Below are 6,000 nucleotides of genomic sequence, written 5' to 3'. Positions count from 1 at the left end.
CACCGGAAACCCGGTCCGCAAACGCGAGCTGGCCGGAAGTTGGTCATGGCGCAAGGCCGGCGGGGCGGGGCGGGGGCCGTGACGGTGGCGGGGCGGGAGCGGGAGCGGGGGCGGAGTCAGAGAGGGGCGGGAGCATGAAGGGGAAGGTTGTGAAGAGGAGGGGTGTGGAAGGGGTTGCTGTAGGAGGGAAGCGAGAGGCGGTTGTGAAGTGTAGGGTAAGGGGAGAGTGAAGGGAGTATGAGGGGGCTGGGAGGGTGAGGCAGAATGAGGGGGGAGGGGTCAGTGAGGGGAAAGGGTGGGGTTCTGAGGCAGAGAGGTCAGTAGGGGGAGTTATGGGGAGGTTGTAAGGAGGGGAGGGGTGTGAGTGGGCCATGAGGGACAGTGAGCTGGGGTGGGGGCAGTGACAGGAGGGCTGTGAGGAGGCGGGGCTGTGAAGGGCTGTGAGAGGGAGGAGCCATGATGTGGGTATGCCGGCGTTGGACTGGCGTAAACACAGTAAAAAGTCTGACAACACCAGGTTTTAGTCCAACCTATTTATTTGATAATATACTCACTAGCTTTCGGGGTTACCCCCTTCGTCAGGTGAATGGAGAGTTCTGGCCTCAGACAGAGCATATAAAGCACAGACAGTTTAGAGATTACTGATTAAAATGCGAATCCTTACACCTAACCTGCTGTTCAAGACCTGAAGTGGCTGATAATGTGAGTGGAAGGAGCACTGATCACAGTTTAAAGAGATGTGTATTGTCTCCAGACAGTACAGTAAGTGAGGTTTTGCAAACCCAGGCAAGTCATGGGGGTTACAGATAGTGCGACATGAACCCAAGATCCCTGTTGAGACCGTCCTCATGTGTGCGGAACTTGGCTATCAGTCTCTGCTCAGCGACTCTGCGCTGTCGTGTGTCGTGAAGGCCGCCTTGGAGAATGCTTACCCGAAGGTCAGAGGCTGAATGCCCGTGACCACTGAAGTGTTCGCCAACAGGAAGGGAACAGTCTTGCCTGGTGACTGTCGAGCGATGTTCATTCATCCGTTGTCGTAGCGTCTGCATGGTCTCCCCAATGTACCATGCTTCGGGACATCCTTTCTTGCAACGTATCAGGTAGACAATGTTGGCCGAGTTGCAAGAGTATTTACCATGTACCTGGTGGATGGTATTCTCACGTGTGATGATGGTATCCGTGTCGATGATCCGGCATGTCTTGCAGAGGTTGCTGTGACAGGGTTGTGTGGTATTGTGGTCACTGTTCTCCTGAAGGCTGGGTAGTTTGCTGCGAACAATGGTCTGTTTGAGGTTGTGTGGTTGTCTGAAAGCAAGAAGTGGGGGTGTGGGGATAGCCCTGGCGAGATGTTCGTCTTCATCAATGATATGTTGAAGACTCCGGAGGTGTGGGGATAGCCCTGGCGAGATGTTCGTCTTCATCAATGATATGTTGAAGACTCCGGAGGTGTGGGGATAGCCCTGGCGAGATGTTCGTCTTCATCAATGATATGTTGAAGACTCCGTCCGGAGTCTTCAACATATCATTGATGAAGACGAACATCTCGCCAGGGCTATCCCCACACCTCCGGAGTCTTCAACATATCATTGATGAAGACGAACATCTCGCCAGGGCTATCCCCACACCCCCACTTCTTGCTTTCAGACAACCACACAACCTCAAACAGACCATTGTTCGCAGCAAACTACCCAGCCTTCAGGAGAACAGTGACCACAATACCACACAACCCTGTCACAGCAACCTCTGCAAGACATGCCGGATCATCGACACGGATACCATCATCACACGTGAGAATACCATCCACCAGGTACATGGTAAATACTCTTGCAACTCGGCCAACATTGTCTACCTGATACGTTGCAAGAAAGGATGTCCCGAAGCATGGTACATTGGGGAGACCATGCAGACGCTACGACAACGGATGAATGAACATCGCTCGACAGTCACCAGGCAAGACTGTTCCCTTCCTGTTGGCGAACACTTCAGTGGTCACGGGCATTCAGCCTCTGACCTTCGGGTAAGCATTCTCCAAGGCGGCCTTCACGACACACGACAGCGCAGAGTCGCTGAGCAGAGACTGATAGCCAAGTTCCGCACACATGAGGACGGTCTCAACAGGGATCTTGGGTTCATGTCGCACTATCTGTAACCCCCATGACTTGCCTGGGTTTGCAAAACCTCACTTACTGTACTGTCTGGAGACAATACACATCTCTTTAAACTGTGATCAGTGCTCCTTCCACTCACATTATCAGCCACTTCAGGTCTTGAACAGCAGGTTAGGTGTAAGGATTCGCATTTTAATCAGTAATCTCTAAACTGTCTGTGCTTTATATGCTCTGTCTGAGGCCAGAACTCTCCATTCACCTGACGAAGGGGGTAACCCCGAAAGCTAGTGAGTATATTATCAAATAAATAGGTTGGACTAAAACCTGGTGTTGTCAGACTTTTTACTGTGTTTAGAGGGAGGAGCGGCAGCCCAGTGGTTAGCAGTGCTGCCTCAGCACCAGGGAGCTGTGTTCAATTCCAGTCTCAGGTGTCAGTCTGTGTGGAGTTTCCACATTCTCCCAGTATCTGTGTGGATTTCCTCCAGGAGCTCCCGTTTCCTCCACAGTCCAAAGATGTGCAGGTTAGGTAGATTGGCTATGTTAAATTGTCCCTCGGTGTCGGGGGCTTAGCAGAGTAAATATGTGGGGTTACAGGGATAGCATCTGGTTGGGATTGTGGTTGGTGCTGACTTGATTGGCCGAATCTGTGTTGTAGGGTTTCTATCGGGGGAGGGACCATGAAGGATGCTACTAAAACAAATGTCATTTTTAAGGATTTATTTTTGTACTAGTAAACATTAGGAGTAAAGTATCATTTTAAATGGGTTTAATTTAATGTTCTTGTATAAGGGTAAAGCCTGTAGTTAGATTCATACTGGACAAAGGTGTTTGCTTGTGTGGGTGTTAGTTCAATTCCAGCTGTATCTCTATTGTGCTTAGAGAGGGTTATGGCATGAAGAGTAGATAGAGGCTGGCAGAAATAAAGGTCATTGCTTAGCAACTTTGACCTTTTAAGGTAGAAAGCCATTTTGTTCTTAGTTTGACTGGAAGCCAGGGCAGTTGGAGACAGGTCACCAGGGAGTAAACATCTATGTTAGAAGAATGCTACGCAGACTTGGTGGCACCCAGCTCAGTAGGGAATTAGAGGCATAGCATACCAAGGGCAGCACTTGACAGTTGAAGGTTCAAAACCATATTTTGCAACTTCCAAATTTGGAAAGTAATCACCTCTTTAGATCTTCCTGCCCCTACCTGATGCTAATATTGGCCACAGGATCTTGGAGAAGGGTCTGAAGAGGGAGATAAAAGGGACAAACCCAGCTGTCTCTCTGCTTTTGCACCTTCTTCGATGGTGTTTCCAGAGAGCACCTTTTACTGACGGTTGAGCAGCCCAGCATCTTCAGCACCTTGTACCTTGTGGCAAGCATAACAGTTTGACCAAACCCAGGAGACCACCCCAATGAGACATCCCAAAGACTAGAATCAAGCCTAGACGAGAGGGGAAGCTCAGATCGATGATTTCAGATCCTGAAAACATCTGCCAGCCCTCAAAGATCAAGGAACAGCCTGTCCCAGCCTTATTGAATATGTATTACCAGGTTTTTGTAGACAAACTATTGAAATACAGTGATAGGGACCTGTGGATAGGGTGTAGCAAATCCTTGGAAGCTTGTAACTAAATTAGAAAGCTAACATAAATTTGAGACTGTTAATTTAGAACTCTTCAGTGAACAGTCTTGTGAAGAGATTGATTGATTGAGTTTGATGGAATTTAATTGAAGTATAATAGTAGGGTCTGATAATTGTTATTTTTCCTTGATAGAGTGTTCGATAAAGTTGTCTTGAAATTTCATCAATTCTTGTTCCCTTTGTCTCATCTCCTGAGTTCACTTTACACCATATGCCTTTTTGTAGCCCCTTAGCTCTGTCCAGCTTTTCTTCTGGTAGATCTGAGAGAGGTCATACCCTGGCTTCCTATCTTCAACTTCCAAATATCCAACTAAAACTAAACTCAAAAATTATTCCTACCATACAGGTGCCCCTAGTTGCAACACCTTTTGCTTCTCCAGGTTTTATTCCCTTTTTATGCTGTGTGCAGTCGAAACACAATAGAAGCACAATTTGAATTGAAACCAAAACCCTCACACATATAAACACCTTTGTCACGCTTGAATCTAACTTAACGTTTACCCTTCCTTGCACAGAAACACAAACTGAAACTGACTTAAAACTATTCTTTATTTCCAACATTTAACAATACAAATATCCATCCCTTAAAACTACCTTTGCTTTCCTGACCTGAAAAGTAGACCAGAAACTACAATTTGTGCTGGGAGTGCATGATTTATAGAACTTCAACCAGGCGAATCAGTCTGGATTAGAGACCAGGGGTGGGATTTTCCAGCAATGCTCGCTCCAAAACTAGAAAATCCTACCTGAGGGTCCCTCCCCCCCCCACTGCGATTCATGTGGCGGGCGGGATGGGAAAACTATCCCCCAACCTTCTCCCAGCATGCATTGCGGTAGCAGAAGCAGTCCACCATTGGCCGGTAGTGGGATCATCTGCTCCCGCTGCTATCAGTTGGGTTTTGTGTTGTTTACGCCTTCCGTTGCCAGTGGAGTGGGCTGGGGTGGGTGGGATCACTTACAGCAGGAATGGCCAGAAAATCCCATGCCAGGACTGAGAAAGTCAGAAGGCCAAATACTCTAAAAGACACCAAATCCTAAGTTTTTCTGAAACTGACATGGTGAGAAGAAATAAAAGTGATTAACATGACAGCACTGCATGGAGCGAGGGAGAGAGTTCTGTAGAGCCTTGTGCTGAGTCTGTATTATACATAGTATAAATGTTAAAAAGGTAGCATTTACCAGCAGCCTTGCCTCCAGCAGTATCTGTAAACTACCCCACCTAAGACCCAAAACTATGATACCAAATTAGCTAGTAAATGCATAGGGTTATGGGGATAGGGCCTGGGTGGGATTGTGGTTGGTGCAGACTCGATGGGCTGAATGGCTTCCTTCTACATTGGGGATTCTATGATTAACAATGTCATATAAGGTGTTAAAAATTCAGAATTAGGATAGTTATAATAGCTATATAATATAATTGACAATATAAAAAGTTTATTGAAAGGAGAAAGCACTTTATATATTAAAAGGAAGGAAAAAATACAATTCAACATACAGATTTTCTGACCTCAGCCTGAAACCGGAAAATCCCACCTGAGGTCAACGGACCTTTCCATGGTCAGCCCCTCACTGTCTCCAATTCCCATGGTGGGTGGGATGGTAAATTCCAACCCCTATGTTACAGATGTACGGTCCGCCTTGTTGTCCAACAAGGGGCATACACGCGATGGGTCGTATGTGGGCTGCTCTTGGTTGTTTCGAGAATAGCCTAGTACTTCACGTCGTTAGTGTACGCTTAAACTGGACCAGATGCTGGGCAACACGACAGCTCAATGACTATCACTGTTTGCTGTGCAGATACCTGGATTTGGGCCAGTGTCTGCAGGAGTTTGCGCATTCTCCCTGTGCTTGCATGGGTTTTCTCCGGTTTCCTCCCACACCCCAACTGTTAGGCTGATTGGTGTAACAAATTGTCCCTAAATTAGTCTTCCCTCAATGAAGAATGCCATAAGCATAGACAAGGGTCATGGGTGGAGAGGGGACTCAATGTTAAAATGGTGGCACGGGCTCGTTGGGCCGAAGGGCCTGTTTCCCATGCTGTGTCGTTTTTTGTTCTTTGTATATACACTATGGATGGGATTTTCCGTGCAACCTCCCACATGGTTTATGGCAGCGGAAGAAGCCTGCCATCAACTGGTGGTGGGATCTTCTGGCTATTGTCAATGGGTTTCGCAGTGAATTTGATTTGATTTGATTTATTATCACAGTGAAAAGTATTGTTTCTTGCACACAAAAACAAAACGTACCATTCATAGAGGAAAGA

The sequence above is a fragment of the Carcharhinus amblyrhynchos genome, chromosome 4 (assembly GCF_965287045.1).
Source record: "Carcharhinus amblyrhynchos chromosome 4, sCarAmb.v2.hapA, whole genome shotgun sequence".
NCBI lineage: Eukaryota > Metazoa > Chordata > Chondrichthyes > Carcharhiniformes > Carcharhinidae > Carcharhinus > Carcharhinus amblyrhynchos.
Note: the sequence above shows the minus strand (reverse complement) of the source record.